The sequence below is a fragment of the Marmota monax genome, unplaced genomic scaffold, assembly GCF_021218885.2.
Source record: "Marmota monax isolate L192 unplaced genomic scaffold, Marmota_monax_Labrador192_F-V1.1 WCK01_AAM20220418_F8-fsc00255, whole genome shotgun sequence".
NCBI lineage: Eukaryota > Metazoa > Chordata > Mammalia > Rodentia > Sciuridae > Marmota > Marmota monax.
Genome location: NW_026692704.1, coordinates 537719 through 552853, shown reverse-complemented (window position 1 = coordinate 552853; position 15135 = coordinate 537719). Strand labels below are relative to the sequence as shown.

The following is a 15135-nucleotide window of genomic DNA, read 5'->3' as shown; positions in this document are numbered from 1 at the left end:
CAACCAATCAGGCTCAAGATCAGTTGAGAGGCTGGCCAAGAGATCCGTTGGTGGCAGTTGGGCTCTGAGGGAATTCCTGAAGAGCTCATGTGGTGCGGTGTGTATGTTGTAAAAATAAAGTTTGTTTCTGCTTGACAAGTGGCTCCTGAATTGTGCCCAGCCAGACTGCAGCACAGGATAACAGCAATTAATTCAGCTTGCTGTGGAGAGATTTGAGGCAGGATCCTGTTGTTTCTTTAACAATTGGAAAGAAAAAAGGAGAAAGTAGTTGGGCTTCAGTTGAAATTTCTAATTTATTTAAGAAACCATATTGATGAAGATTAATCCCAATTATTTTAAATTTAATTTACTTATTTTAATCATAAAATAAGAATATCAGAACAATATTATTAGAAGTATTATTTTTCTCTGTTGAAAAATTTTAGAAGCAATAGATGTTATATTACATTTCAGACATTTATAGAAATAAATATTTTATTGTCTGGCCATCTTGAAAAATTTGTGAGTTAGAATTATAGAGACATATATTTTATATAATTAATTGATTTGAATTGAATTATTTGTCTCCATTTACTTATTTAAATTTTAATTCATGAGTGTCAATTTCTTCAAATGCCAGTTTGAAACCATGTACATAATATATATATAATAATATAATATATATAATATATATATATATATATATATATATATATATATATATATATATATATATAATATATAGACAGGACAGGCCTGTATAATTGGAAATACAAGGTATAAAATCTAGTAGCCATGATGGACACTGAAATCAAAGGTGATCATAGAGGTGGTGCCAGATGAATTGCTATGAAATCTGGAACACCAACCTGTGGTCTAGTAATCATGAAGCTGATTTTTGCAAAACCAATTAATAGGAAAGCAGATACAGAACAGACAACATCAGTCATTGCAGGTAGGGTTCTTTCACAGTCTACTCCTGGAACTCCATCAAATACCATAACAATATCTGAAAGTGGTGTTATTGCATCAATAATTTTACAATGCAGATGCCAAATAAAATAGCCATCTCACCCTTGAAATCACCAAATAAGGAAATGAAATCAGCTGTGCAGACCATCACTTTTTGAGGAGTGAACATATCACAATTTAAGACAAGTATTCCTCTGAAAACTGCTCCCAATTCCTCTGGAAACGCTGGCAAATGCCCAGCAGATTCAAGTGCCTGGAAGAAAGTTTCATTATGTCTGATTTGTTACTGCCACAACAGCTAGTATCTTAACCCAACTAATTAGTCATAATCCCAGTACAAGCCTTAAGGCTCTTTAGGAAGCAAAGCCAGTGGTTCTTAATACAACCCCAGTGCAGATGTCAGTTCCATTTTCCAAGCTCATGCTATTCAACAAGTTGTCCCATAATCCATCAATCAGGCTTCATAAATAGTAACTAACAGCCAACCACAACAATGGCTTATTATGCCTTCCACTCCACTGTCAGAGATGCAGCCCAACCTCACTAACCTTCCACCAGGTACTGTCCTGGCACCAGCTCCAGGAACAGGGATTGTGGGTTATGCAGTGCTTCCAGCTCAATACATTACTCAGCTTTAGCAGTCTTCATATGTGCGTATAGCAGATTTTATTGAAACATCTGGTCTCCAGACCCAGGCAAGTTTTCCATTCAATTTCATAATCCCATCAGTATCTGCCAGTCAGCCCAGAAAGCCCTGTAATTGTACAAAATCTCTGTTTGAAATTATACTGTGGTTCTATTGTAAATGGCAATTTTTATAATCATTGCAGTTGTACTAATTGTTATAACAATTTGGAACATAAAAATAAAAGTCAAAAAGCAATAAAGGCATGCACTGTCATAAATACAGATTTTAAGGCTAAAATAGGGAAAGGAAATGGAGAGAAGCATATCAATGTCATATCAAGGGATGTAATTGCCAATGTCAGGATGTCTTAACTACTGAGTGCTATGAGGCAAAATAATGTGTTCCTCAATATGTAATTGTGTTGGCTGTAAAAATTTTGAATGAAGCCCAGAAATAAAGACATGGATGCATTTGGCAGAAAAATCTGAAGAAGGAGTGCAGCAACAAACAGCAGGAAGACTAAATTATCTTCTCAAATTATTTCAGACTTGCTTACTAGAACAACAATGCCTTTGAATAGTGGATGAGGAAACTTGATATTTATGTTTAAAACTATGGAAGTAGTAATTGGCTTCACACCCAGGCAGAGCAGGCAGACAAGAAGAGAGAATCAAAGGCAGCAGCAGAATGGATTATTTTTGAGGAATAATGTTTGATGTGCATCATCAACTTTGCAGGAAAAGCAAAAAGTGACCCTGGTGCTCTGTATTGCTAACTCTTGCAGAAGACTGATAAACGCACATATACAGAAATGTTAAGTATGCTTGACTTTCTGGAACATAGTTTAACAATTACTATATTTTAATTCAATTCTGTTATAAAAGAAATATGAAATTATAATATTGAAAAAAGAAATTAGAACATTTTAAATCTTAGTTAATTCTATGCCCCTTCTAAATTGGGTTTTTCTTTTTAATTTTTTTTCTTAATGTATTATATAGATTCTTAATTTCCTCAAGTGTCTTAAGAATCAGTTTTCCTATTCTTCTGATTCTATTGGCAAAAACATTTATAAATGAATATAATATAAATTATAAACTCTGGTGTTGTGTAACTTTGTTCAGTAGAAACAGCCAAAGCAACATTGGTATTGCCCAGTCATTCTTTGGTCCTAGCTTTAGAATAAACACAGATAGAATGTCTACATAAACAAACTATGGAACATATTTGAGTGACATCTTTTGTTTAGAGAAGCAATATTTTTATATCTTTTTAACAAAAATAAGCCTTTTAGGGTGAATTCTTGAATATGCTATTTTTACTTGGGAAAATTAGAAGGGAAAGAAATCCCCAGGCACATTTTTTAAATTAAGAAATTATACTTTCTAAAACACACAATATATCAAGGTACAGTAAGTAATTCTCAGAGGAGGGTAAGTTTTTCTCTAATGAGGAATGGCTAACATGCTTAGGGATCTCTTCATTGTCTTTCATAGGTGTTATGTGTTTGAAACCATAAATTGTTGAAGTGATTAATGGGTATTGTTAAAATGAGGTGTGTGGGAATAGAATTAAACATTATGTAGTGGTAACATAGATCTTCACATAACTATCAAGTATAAAATTTGGCTTTGATGGAGAAATAGGGAATATAGAAGCTGTAACAGATAAGTTTAGAGAAAGATTTTTCATCAATACACTTCTCTTTGTAGACTTTTGGACTAAAAAGTTTCAAACCAATACTTGGTTATTACATTTTTACTCAAATGAACTGCCTAACAATTGTGGTGGGATTTGTTTTTATAAGGGATGTTTAATATGTCAATATTTTTTTTTAATTTTCAGGCTTTTTTCTATTAAATGCTTAGGGAATTATACTCCATTAAAAATAAAGCACTCTACAGCTTATTCTAAAAAATGTTCTGATTTAAAGTTTCCAACACAGCATGATAGGATTGATTGTGGCAATGGATCTCCCACCCCCAACACTCCCCTTAAGTTAAGAAAATCTAAACAAGAATAATTAACTAATTAAAATCTGTAATATGTCATTATTTTTAGCCAGTGATTTGGTAAGATGATAGTATCTGTGTTTTTATGTAATTGCTAAAATAACCTAAATCAATTTCAAAACAAAACCCCATAAATCTATGAAAACAATGAGTTAATTACAATGGAAATTTATAGAATATTTTAAACTGAATAATAATGGAAACATGAGACATATCTAAAATTAGAGATGCATTAAATATTGTTTATGGTGTTTTGGGCCAAAATACAGAAGAATGACTGAAAAATTGACTCTTTCACAAAGATAACAGAAAGTAAATATTAATCACCCAAAAGTGCTGAAAGAAGAAATAATAAAGAAAAAATTAATGAACTGAAAAGAGACAAAATGTATCAAAGTCATTCCACTCATACTGAAATTTCCTGGAAAAATAGTTATCATCTCTCACATAAGAAGTGGGAAATATGAACTCTCTATTTATTAAATGATAATTAAAAGCATTACTGTCACAAAGAAGTCCAGGCCCAGGTAACCCTTCTGGACAGTTCTACTAAAGAGTTAAGGAAACACTAATACCAATCTTAAACTCCGAGTACAGAGTTTCAGCTGATTTTATGTGGTCCACTTAGAACCCTGATACTAAAATATTCAAAGACTTCACAAGAAAAGAAAAGGTTATAACATCCATTATGAACATAGATGCACAAACACTCCAGAAAATAAGAGCAAATCATATCCATCAATATATACCAGGTATTATAACAAGGTTGGAAATTAAATATCAATGATGTATTCACAAAACCAATTGTTATGTGTTACCATGTTCAGAGAGGAATAAAAAATGGTACCATAAAAATATTTTTAATAATTTAACACCCATTTTTTTGTAATACTAGTATGTCAGTTAATTAAGAAAACTTCATTAAACTGGAAGAAATATCAGCAAAGTGAAAAACCAATGAAATCTCTCTTTGGGCTGAAATTTATATTTTAAAATTGGGATTAACAGAGAATGAGCTAAGATTTCTGAGATACTTAAATAACACATGAAGCCTGAATTTAAAGAAGTAAGTCAATTTTCCTTCCTGTATCTTATCTTCCTCTCCTCTTAGTTTCAGCTGTACATATAGTCCAAGATCTCTGACTAAATACATCCAAATGCTGATTTTCTAGAGATATTAGTTTAGAATTTTTCAGTAAACTGAAAGACCTGGTTTTAGTAGGACCTTGTTAATATTCTCATTTTTAAAATATTATTCTAAATAAGCTAAAGGTTGTAGTATTTTCTTATACTTGATAGAACATAGAAATTGTTCTTCCAAGTAATTGTCCATTGCTATGAGGTCTGAATAAAGATAATTTATTACTAATGTGAGTTCTACCATCAGCTACTCCACATCACTCTGTAATATTCCTCTGTAGATGGCTTTGTACTATCACAGAATATCAGTTTGAGTTGTCATTACAGAGCACTGGTTATGAGTTGTTATTTATTTAACCTCAGACATAGCTGAGGTTCTTTGCAGACTTGTTAAATGCCTTTTAAGGAGTCCTAGAGCTAGTGAGTAGCATCTCTAGTGCTGCAACCCAGGTTTTCTAACTCACAGTTAAAAACTGGTTTTCACTACAAAATTTGTCAAAGCATGTCTAAAAAATCAGATCCTTGCATTACCTAAAAAACATTTAGATATTTGTTACATCAGGAAACACTTATTTGTTATCTAGTTTGGTGTTGTGTGCATTGACTCTTAAAAATTGAGAAAGTGGATAAATGCTTAATAAAAAGAGCCAGCAGTTAAAATCAGTAGGAGAGATTGTAGATGTGTACATTTTTGATTGCCAGAGGAATTAGACAATATTCACCTAAAGTTTCAAGATTAAGCAAAGATGATTATAGGATAAGAAGATTGAAAAAGAGCTCATGCAGAAAAATAAAATAGCAACTTCCATCCCCCTGTGGTAAGAGCAGCCATCTTCCCAGGCTGTGCTCAGTGCAGACACTGTCCTTTACAAGCTCATATATTACCTCAATAGTTATGCTTTGCAGTAAAGTTTTTGTTATGTATCTTCTTCAAAAACTAAGGGAAAGTTCCCATTACTGTTACTCTGGTTAACCATAGTTCAGTCCCATTCAATGTCATAAGGGCTCTTCCTGCTGTATTCAAATCACTCTGAGTTTCCAGATTCTGGAATGGAACAGTCGCCCAGACACACACATAACACATAGTCCATTGCTTCAAGTTACTATTTCTTGATCCAAGATGCTTTGAAGGAACTTGAGCTTCATGTGGCTCCAGGAACAGATTGAGCCCTGGGTCCCTGAAGTCCTGCTGCCATCTGCCCATTTCATGAGCTGTGCTCCATAAATACTTCCTTTTATTTTCTCAGGACCCCTTCTGGGCAGGTAAAGTATTCAAGTGTATGTGTGTCTTTCAGAATTTATGCTTAGCTCTCTGGTGTGTTAAATTGGTAGTTTTCTGCATAGATTTGGTAGTTGATCTGGGATATGTTTCACAGGAGCAGCATGTAAGGGCTCTGTGTTATGGAATTGTTATAGGCAGATCCACTCTGTTATTTATGTTAAAACATTTATTGCTTGCCTTCTGCTAGTCTGGCTATGATTGGTACTAGAGACACAAATTCATAAAGAATTAAAGGTGTTCTATTTACCTTTTAGGATCTTCTTGTTTAGCTCAGTGAAGACACACAAATAGTTACAGAGAGAAAATTAAGACATAGGATTTTTCTGAGAAACTAGGAGGCTTCCAGCAGATAAATGTTAGCCCTGAGTCCAGTAGCAGTTTGCAGCAGTCTGCTCAGGACCAGATTCTGGGCAGAGGAACCAGCATTTGTAAAGTGAGGAGGGGAAGGAATTAGGCATTTGCACTGGCTTTATAGTATAGTATATAGTATAGTATAGTAGTATAGCAGAGAAGATAATGCTCTATGTAACAAGTAGTGGGAAGTCTAGACACTCAGGTAGGAGCCATGCCACAGAGGGCTTTGGGCATTGCGTTTTTCTTCTGTAAGGGGTAAGAGCTTTAAGAATTGTGAGGAGGTAGGTAATATTCTTAGGCCCCTGTATAGGAGAAGATGCACTGTTCTGCCAAAGGGATGGGCACTGAGTGTCCCCACTCTGCCTGGCCTGGGAACAGAGGGCATGATTTCAGGAGTCTGTTCAGAATTGAAGAATGCCACATGAAAGGGTAGGTTCCTGTTTCATTTCAGGCACCTGAGAGGACACTGGCATTCATTCTTCTCTGAAGCAGAGGTGAAGGTGGAGTTCCATGCAGGGATTATCTTGGGACTGACACACATTCACTTTGTATTTAATATTTCGATTTTGGATTAGAGATTTCTAGAGCTAAGTTTTAAAACTCAGTTTAATGTATAAGTCCTATTCATTTGTAATGATTGCAAGAAAGAAAATAATGAAGATGTTATTTCTAACTTGGTGATACATGAAGACTTTAAAAACAAGTCCTCATTTGTGTTTGCAAAATTTTCCTACAGCATTTAGAGAAACTGATAATTATTTCCATGGAGGAATGTGCTTCCTAAGAGCATATGGCTGTCATCTAGTGCCACTGTGGCACTAATGCTATAATTTAAGTCTCTAAGAAGATAGGAAATATAGTTACTAATGCAATGATAGGGAATGTCTTCCTCACTCCTAAAATCTTAAATTTAGTTTAATGACATGGCTGATAAGTTGGTCCACTCTTATCTTTGGTTTTGACATCTATGGACTCAACCAATTGCAGATCCAAATTATTAAAGAATAGTGATTTCATCTTCACTGAACATATTTAGACTCCTTTTTTGTCATGATTTATAAACAATATAGTGTAACAATTATTTACCTATTAACTACTTTCCATCAGATTAATACAATAATTTAGAAGTAATTTAATGTATCCAGCTGGGTGCTATCAGGTTATATACAAACACTGTCAATTTAAAGAAGGAGCTCGAGCATCCATGGGCTTAGGTATCCATGAAGAGTTCTGGAATCAACTCCCTGTGTATTCTGAGGGAAAGCTATGTACACTTTCAAGGATTACTATGAAAACTGGCTTTGTTAAGCTAAACAGTTTTGATAAGGCAGTAGAGAGTTTTGTGAGAGTAGAGATGACTTTCAAGGGATGAAATAAACATAAGTTCAGTATAAGTCAATCATGTTGTTTATTGATATCTCTAATAAGAATAGTGTTAAAAAGAAAAATATACAGCAAATTAAAACTAAGTACTTACCACACCCTCTTACACAGGATTTGTTTTGGTTTATAAAACTTGTTGTTAAGTGTCTGCCATGCATCAGGCACATTCTAGGTGTTTGGAGAACATCAAAGGACAAAAGACTGGGACTGGGGTTGTGGCTCATTGGTAGAGCACAGTACTTGCTTAGCATGTGTGAGGCACTAGGTTTCATTCTCAGCACCACTTAAAAATAAAATAAAGATATTGTGTCGATCTACAAATATTTTTTAAGAAGAACAAAAGGTGCAAATCCTGGATCCTTTGTTCTTATCTTCCAAGTGCAGGGAGAAAGATAATAGACCAAAAATAGATAAGGATCTAGTCTGTTAAAGGTGTTGAGTGTTGTGGATAAATATAAAGGAGTAAAGTGGGTGAGCATACTGTCCTGTGAGCAAGATGGGTGAACTTCTTGAAGAAAGTGAAATCTGAGCAAATACTGGAAGAAGTAGAGTGAGCAGCAGTGTGGGCATCAGGGAAAGAATATGCATGGCAGAGGCTCATGGGAGCTTGAGGATGGAGGTAGAGAGCAGGGAACACAGAGGATGGTAGCCTTGATCTGACCTGGGCCAGGGATCCAGAGGCAGCTTCCCTTGACACAGCTCTGAGTGCTGCTTCTTGCTCTGGGTATCCACTGGCCATTGAAGCACCATTGCTTGTCTGATGCCTGAGAGTATTTTATTTCCTGTCATGTCCAGTGTTAGAGATGACAGTAAGAGATAGCACCCATGTCTGGTGGAGTTAATTTTCTAAGCTCCCTGATCAGACACAGAATTACAACTTCAATCTGTCTCATTTTTTTTCAATCTGTCTCACCTTAAAAAAAGAAACAGAAAGAAATGTTTTACATTCACTCAGCTACGAAGTTAGCTGAATTCCAGCTAGAACTTTCCATTAATGTGTAGGTGGATTGGAAGGATATTTGTTGAGAATTTGACTCTAACCCTGGTATGCTCTGTCTTTTTGCTCTATGTCAGTATTTCCCAACAAGTATCCTACAGCTATTGATGGATGTTACAGAACATTGGAATTTTGTGATCCAATGCAGTGCTACTCAGAGTGTGGGCCAGGGACCAGTAACAAGTACAGTCAAAACTGATTACTGGTCTGTGACAAATTGAGCAAAGATATTAAGAGTAAAGAATTAAACATTTTATAAGTGATTAAGGGAGAAATTTAATGCCTCTTAAGATAATAACTTGAAATGCTGGGTGTGTATCCTTAATATCTTCATTTAAAAATGTTAATTCTTCTAGAAGTTTTATTGTATTTTATTAGAGATGCAGACCATGATAGAAATGGAAATTTAAAAGCAGTCCCTTGTCATGGGTGTTTTGAGAAGTACTGATCTGACCAGTTTAAAGGGTGCTGAGTTAAAAGGGTTAAATAAGTGTCATTTTTACTTCACACTTTTCACATCTGTGTAGTGTCAGTAGCTAGAAAGGGTAGAGTCAGCCTTTCCTGTGTCTACGCATACTGAGTCACAGCACCCTTTTTCAGAGAGTCCTCTGAGACTGCCTGTCTGAACAGTAGTCTTTCCTTTTGGGAAAAGCTCTGATGTGGGGCTAGGGTTTGGCTCAGAGGTAGAATGCTCAACTTGCACTTGCAAAACCCTAGGTTCAATCTTCAGCACCAGGTAAAAATAAATAAGTGAAATACAGGTATCTTGTGAACTGCAACTAAATATATATATATATATATATATATATATATATATTACTTCCACTTTAAAAGAAAAGCTCTGGTGGGCTTTTTTTTTAAATCATCTCACAAAGGTGACTTTTCTCTTCACTGGCTTTCTACCTGTTGATCTCCTGAATTTGACATTTCCCTTTGCAAAGACAAAACTGGGGCTGAGTAGAATAAATGAATATATTTTCAAATTTATGTAAAAAGTTCAGAAAACAATTTTGAAAAGTCTGTGACTTTTTCTTGGGGCCATTTTCATTCTTGATGACTTGTAGAACTTGTTGTGTTCAAATAGGTCACTTATGGTGTTTGTTCTTTTGGTTTCTGTTTTGCTAAGAATAAGGAGTTTTTTTTTTTTCCCCCACTGGAGCCATTTTACCAACAACACAGAACATAAAACTTAAACAGTTTTTCAGATTCTAGAATTTGGGAAATAAACAAATTACCACAGACTGTGTGTCTGTTTTAGTAATTTGTTTGTATTTTTGTTGTTGTTGTTTTGTTTTGGCTTCTGTTGTTTTGTTTTGGGGTTTTACCCAGAGGCACTCTGCCATTGACCTACTCCCACAACCCTTTAAATTTTTTGAAATAAATTGTCTTTAAAGTTGGTCTTGAACTTGTGATCTTCTTGCTTCAGCCTTTGGGTAGCTGGTATTAGATGTGTCCCCAGTTTCTACTAGTAACTTAAAAGAAGGAGGAATATATACCAATCAAGTAACTTATGATTTTACTAAAGATGACACATGACAGGTGTGCCTGTATGAGGAGTACACTGAGTCTCAACACTGGACTTTTGTATTTAGCATGTCCTACCTTTTCTTGGGTCATAGAAGTTTGTCCATTGTACTTAATAATTCATGGAAGCTCATAATTTCTTCATATTTTACAACATAATTTAGTTAAATCTGAGCTACATCCCTGTCATTTTAGTGATCAACTGCTAGGATACAAAGAGTAAGCCCTGGAGTGTACACACCATATTTGTGTGTAATATTCTGAGCCCTGCCCACTGTGAATAATCCACTACCATTGCTGACACCTACTAGTGGATGGTTTGATTAAACAGTAGCTGCATAAACTGTGGTGCATGTACTTTCCTATACTGAATACTAGCACCCACTTTTCATGTGATAATTCTTAGCATTTCTTTGCAGATGTTTTTTATAGGTACATAGTGTTTATACATATAGTTTTGTGATAAACTGATTTTACTCGTTTCTTTAAAAATCAAATTAGAGGAGTAAAGCCCCTCCTTCTTCCAAATTTACAATGTGTTCATTTCCATTGTGCAGAGAAAGTAGGGTGCTTTCTGGTTTTGTTGTTGTTGTTGTTATTCATGTACTGAGTTGGCAAGGGCCCCAGCAGAGTAGAACAGAGTACAGTCTCTGGAACTGGGCATCCTGGGGTCAAGCACTAGCTCCACCAATGTGATCTTCCTGAAGTAACTTAGCTTCACTGATCCTACACTTTGTTATCCTTGTTCAGTGGTGATAATAGTGTATCTATTTCCTGTCATGATGTGGGGGCTCAGTGACAGCATTTTGTTGAAGCTTTAGACACCACCTTTGTACAACAGAGCAAGCACCATCTGAGGTTTCTGCTTGCTGGCTTTACAGTATATCTCAGAGAGATTAACAACTTTTTTCTTTGAATCCTGAGAATTCACAAACCCTTGTTTTAGATGAAGAGGTGATTTAATGTAAATATAATGTTATATTCTTTCTGTGGCTTTCTCCCATGTAAATCATTAGCAGATGACTTTCTTTAGACCCAAACTGTCCTTTGCATATTGTAGAACAACATAAAGTTTTGACATCTCCTTGGGAACAGCACAGGTCACTAGAGTGTACAGCCAGGTGTCCCCGAGTGGACCACCTGTCTCAAGTTCTAGTATCTGGTTTCATGTTCAATTGATAGAATATTGTTCAAATTCCAGGTCTTAATTTCTGAGTAAATAAGTCATGATTCAGAAATTAGTATTATAATGGTGTTTAACCTACAAACATACTTTTGTAGAATACTTTCTTTGGAAGCTTACACATAGTCAGTGATTTTCTCCTGGTTGAGTATTTTTACTTGAGTGCCATTTGTAGGATTGGTACATATGTGGGGGTAGGAGAGGGATGAGTGAGAGACATAGGACAGTGGAGAAGAGTGATGCAGAGGGGGAGAGACTGTAGGTAAGGAGGGCAATTCATCATTGCTGTCTATAGGAGCAGGTGGTCCTCCCTCTGTTCCCTCTTCTGAACCTCTTTTTTTTTTTTTGGTCTCTTGCTGGTAGCAATCTTCCCAGTCCTGAATATTGTGAATCTTTATGATTAAACTGGGGTCTTTCTTCTTCTTGAGCTAACTCTCTGCAGGTGTTCTTGACATGCCATGATTTAACTACCACAGAGTTGCTCAAAGTGTGCCAGTGTTGATCCTTAACACAGACACCTGCTATGAGGGAAGGAGGTGTGCATCCCAGCCTGCAGGTGACATGTTCCCCACTGTATGATGATGCAGCGTCACCTGAAGGCTCTTTATCAACTGAGCTCCTGGGCCACTTATCTGGCTGCACATCCAGGAATCCTGAGTCATTCTGGACACCTCCTTTTGGCTTTACCCTGTCCAGCCCATTGTTAGACCCTTCAAGTATAGCCCCAATCTGTCCCCCTCTCCCCACTACCCCCATGTAGGCTGTCACCAACTGTCACCCAGACTACTCACAGTCTCCTAATTAGTTCTACCACCATCTCTCTACATTCTGCACATGTAATTACACCTTTGCACATGCATATATGTGCCTCTCCACACACACAGTTTGCTTGAAGCCCTTTTGTGGCTGCTCATTGCTCTTGAACCCCATATTGTCACAGGAGCTGCAGGCTGTTCTGTCTCTGTGCCTTACCCTCCCTTGTTTCCTATCTTCCAGCCTTCTTGACCTCCTCCAGTTGGTTCACTTTCTGCTGCCTTGTCTGTTCTCTTTCCCTTCACTAGAAAGTTGTCTGCCTAATGTTCATACAGCCTCTTCCCTGCTTACACTGTTTCCAATTATGTCACTTCTTTGCTGGGGATTTTCCCACCCCTCTTGTCCTCTCCTACAGAACCTTGCAAAATTTTTGTAGCTCTAATTTCAATACATATTTTTTTCTTGACAAACTTTTTTAATACCTGCCTTTCCTGTGAGACTTGAAGCTTCATGGAGGCAGATACCATAATTATTTTTACGACTTTAATTTTTTAGAGAAGTTTTAGTTTTCCAGAAGTAGTGGGGAGGAGGTAAGGGGTTGCCCTGCCATTCAAGGCTCAATCATCCACAGATGTTTTTGTAATTACACTGATGAACCTGCACTGATGCATCATTAGCACCTAGTGTCCACAGCAGGGACTCTAAAGCACAGTTCTCTTGTGAGTTCTAGCATGGTGTTCTCCACACATTTTCTCCAAATGACTTCTTGCTCACATATTGCAAATATTTTTCAAACATTGATTTTTTTTTTTTTAAATCCGTTTACATCTCAGGCTTCTTTGAGTTTCCCTCTGTTCTGCTTTCTGATGCCCTAGAAAAAAACTGGTGTGTAGGAGTTGGTTGGACTCTCTTCTTCCCTCACTCATGGCTTCTAATCACTTTTTAACCCCTACTTCTTTTATGTTTTCTGAACCCTTTTAAATGATACATTTTTTTTATTTAGAAAATACATTTGGAGGCTAGAGTTGTAGCTCACTGGGAGAGCACCAGCCTTGCATGTGAAAGGCACTGGGATCAATCATCAGCACCACACAACAATAAGTAAAGAATGATAATGTGTCCATCTACAATTAAAAAAATACTAAAAAGAAGTAGATATCTATTCCTCTATGAATATCTCCATTGATATTGATCCATCCCGGCAGATATATGTTCTGATGGATAAGTAGACTTCCATATACTTGATATTTAGATAGGTAGGTAGGTACACAGTTAGTGGGAATATGGTGTATGTATTCAGTGTAAGAGGTCTTTCATTGCAGCATTGTTTAAAATAGCTGAAGACTGAAGATTACATTGAAGATGATGAAAAGAAAACATGGATGCAGTTAATGCTGAAAATCAGGTTGAACTGGAAGAAAAAATATGACTTTAATAATCAAGTGTTGGAACTCCAACACACACTTTTTTGTGTTTTCTTTTTTTTTCTATTTTTTATTGGTTGTTCAAAACATTACAAAGCTCTTGACATATCATATTTCATACATTAGATTCAAGTGGGTTATGAACTCCCATTTTTACCCCGTATACAGATTGCAGAATCACATCGGTTACACATCCACATTTTTACATAATGCCATATTAGTAACTGTTGTATTCTGCTACATTTCCTATCCTCTACTGTCCCCCCTCCCCTCCCCTCCAACACACACTTGAATATCTCTCTGCAAGAGTAGTTGCAGTTAAAGAAGAAAATCTGAAGCTAAAATCAGAAAACCAAGTTCTTGGACAATATATAGAAAACCTCATGTCTGCTTCTAGTGTTTTTCAAACAACTGACACAAAAACAAAATAAAGTAAGGAATTGGTTTCCCTTCTGTTTTATGGAATTTCTGTTGATATTTTTTTTCCTTTAAAACATGGATAGATTCCAAATGTTATAGTACTTTTGATTGTGGCTTCATCGAATATTTATAAAGATAATGGCAGATCTAGGCAAAATTATCTGAATAGCTGGAGACTTCCATGAGTTTGTGTATTATTTTGGTCTATGAATATGTACAAATATATTGTAGAGACCTTATAATGAAAACTGCATATATTTATGAGACTTGAAGATGGATGTTTTATCAAATTTGCTTTCATATATAGGTTTAGTGCTGTTTTTTATTATATAGGCTTAGTAAAATATATAATCAAATAACCACCATGTTGTGAAAAAGTAACCCAAGTCATGTACTGAATGCACAACTTTATGTACTCGGTTCACCATCTTGTGCCTACCATTTCCCTTCCCTTAAGGAAAAAAAAATTTTCTCATTAATGAAAGTAATTTTAATACTTAATCAATTATGAGAGTAACCTGACTCTAATTGTTGAAACTCAACCAAAATAAGATACTCTCTTAGGTAGGGTTTGTCCAGTGTGATATTTAGTAATAAGAGAGGATAGCTGATTTCTCTTTAAACAATTGAAGAAGGACTGAAATTATAAAAATGGTCTCATACTGGGAAGATTTATTTAAAACTTCCTTTTACATAAAATAACCCACTTGTTGCCTGAAAAGATAGGAGTTCTTAACGTGTGTGCTCAAGATACAAAATTAAAAAAAAAAAAAAAAAACAGAAATGGGGCAGGAAAGAACTAGGTCAGTACTAGTAAGCATCTCCAAATGTTTTCATTCCAGATTTGTGTTCTCTCTGGCAGAACAGATTTTGTCAGACAAAAGATACATATGAAAGTACATTAAGTTTGAATAATCTTATGTAAGCCACATATTAAGGAGATCAATTACCATTTGGTCTCAAGGACATTTACCCAGTAGATCAAGTCTTGAAAAAAATCTTGAGAGATTTTTTTATGAACAGAATCATTAACACATGGTAGAATATACATGTAAAATAATGGTAATTTTAATCTTAGTATTTT

General features: G+C 35.6%; 1 pseudogene; it reads left to right on the top strand.

Moving 5' to 3' along the window:
• Window positions 1–828: 828 nt before the first annotated feature.
• Window positions 829–2354, top strand: LOC124094097 (protein lin-54 homolog; annotated as a pseudogene).
• Window positions 2355–15135: the final 12781 nt, after the last annotated feature.